The sequence below is a fragment of the Cebus imitator genome, unplaced genomic scaffold (assembly GCF_001604975.1).
Source record: "Cebus imitator isolate Cc_AM_T3 unplaced genomic scaffold, Cebus_imitator-1.0 Scaffold188, whole genome shotgun sequence".
Taxonomy (NCBI): domain Eukaryota; kingdom Metazoa; phylum Chordata; class Mammalia; order Primates; family Cebidae; genus Cebus; species Cebus imitator.
In genome coordinates, this window is record NW_016107503.1 from 4,142,057 (window position 1) to 4,144,401 (window position 2,345).

The window sequence follows — 2,345 nt, forward strand, 5'->3', positions numbered from 1 at the left end:
GCTATGAGGAGAAAGGGGAAGAACCAAAAGAGTAGGGGAAGAAGGAAAATAAAATGTTTTCAATAACAACAGAAAAAAATGCAGAGCCCAGAGGCAAAGTCCCCTGTCACAGAGGGTTAGTTCCAGGCTGAGGAGCCTAATCAAGAAATTCCTGCTGGACTTTGCTCAGCCCCATGCAAAAATGGTTTTGGATCAGTGACTTTGTTCCCTCCACTTTCCCTCTTTTTGAACAAGAATCACTAGCAGTGTTATCCTGTGACTGTCCCACCATTGCACACTGAGGACAGATAAGCTGTTTGTTCAGTTTCACGGGTCAACAGGGGTAAGGGAATTATATCAAGGATCTGTACTTGGGCCGGGCACAATGGCTCATGCCTGAAATCCTAGCACCTTGGGAGGCTGAGGGGGACGGCCCCTGAGGTCAGGAGTTTCAGACTAGCCTGGTCAACAGGGCAAAACCCCATCTCTACTAAAAATACAAAAAAATTAGCTGAATGCAGTGGTGCATGTCTGTATTCCCAGCTACTCGAGAGGCTGAGTCAGGAGAATCACTTGAACCCAGGAGGCAGAAGTTGCAATAAGCCAAGATCGCACCACTGCACTGCAGCATGGGCGACAGGCCAAGACTCACTCTCAAATAAAAAGAATCTGTACTTAACAGACACCCACAGAAGCCTCATTCACACTTGGTGTAGATGATTTAAATGAGATTTTAAACTTTTGATCAGATTAAAGCTACATGACATTTTTCACTTTGCACTAATTCATAATGACATGAAACTTGGAAACCTTAGGTGAGAGGGTGAATGTATTTTGCATCTGTGAGGAACATGAACATCTGGGGACCAGAAGTTGAAGTGTGATAGGTGGAATTTCTAAAATGGTCTCCAAACATGCTGTACCCTTATCTCTGGAACCTGTTAAGCTGATGAGACATTCCTGTGATTATGTTGTTACATGGCAGTCATATGACTTTAAAGAATGATATGGTTTGGCTCTGTGTCCCTACCCAAATCTCATGTTTCAACATGAGATAATCCTGAGTGTTAGAGGTGGGGCCTGGCAGGAGGTTATTGGATCACAGAAATGGTTTCTAATGTCTTAGCACCATTCCCCAAGTGCTGTCCCATGACAGAGTTTCCATGAAATCTGCCTCTTTAAAACTATGTAGCACTTCCCCTTTCTCTCTGTCTCTCTCTCTCTTTTTGTCTCTCTCTCTCTCTCTCTCTCTCTCTCCCTTGCCAGCCCAACCCATGACCTAATTAAATCTCTTTTCTTTATAAATCACCCAGCCTCAGGTCATTATAACATTGCAAGAACAGACTAATACAAAGGCTGAGCTTTCCTGAGTGGGCCGCATCTGATCACATGACTCCCTAAGTGTCACAGATTTCTCTAGTGGGTAGGAGAAGACGAAGTCAGACAGAGGATGGGAGCTGGAGAAGAATTCCATGAGCTGTTGTTGGCTGGAAGATGGGGAAAGTGAGAAAGAATGCATGTGGCCTCTGGAGTCAGGGTGTCTCCTGGCTGAGAGCCAGGAGGACTGCAAAAGGATGTCAGTCCTCCACCCACAAGAAGATGGATTCTGCCAATACATCTGTAGTGAACTTGGAAGAGTAGCCTGAGCTCTAGATGAAAAACACAGGCAGCACCTAACTGGATTTCAGCCTCCTAAGACGCTGATCAGAGAACCCAATCATTCCTGATTTCTGTGGTTTCCCACCACTAACTTGTTATAATGTGTTAATAGGTAGCAACAGGAAACTAGTTACAGGTGCCTATCTGTACTCTTTTTATATTTTCACATACATGTATGCCAATCCCTATAAGCACAAAAAAGAAAAAAAAGCAAAGAACTACAGTGAAATGTTACACTTACCTTTACGGGAGCACTGAAAGGGCTGTTCCAGAGCCCTTGCAACTTGAAGAAGATAACGTAGGGCATTTCAGGCAGGTGAGAAGTGTCTCTTCAATGTTACCAACCCAATTTCTGAAAGAAAAAAGATAGTAAAATACTTAACTCCCAGCCAGGTGTGGTGGCTCACACATGTAATCCCAGCACTTTGGGACGCTAAGGTGGGTGATCACCTGAGGTTGGGAGTTCAAGACCAGCCTGACCAACATGGAGAAACTCTGTCTCTACTAAAAATACAAAATTAGCCAGGCATGGTGGTGCATGCCTGAAATCCTAGCAACTTGAAAGGCTGAGGCACAAGAATCAACTGAACCCTAGATGTAGAAGTTGCAGTGAGCTGAGATTGCACATAGCACTCCAGCATGGTGGCTCATGCCTGTAATCCCAAAACTTTGGGAGGCCAAGGCAGGCAGATCACCTGAGGTCAGGA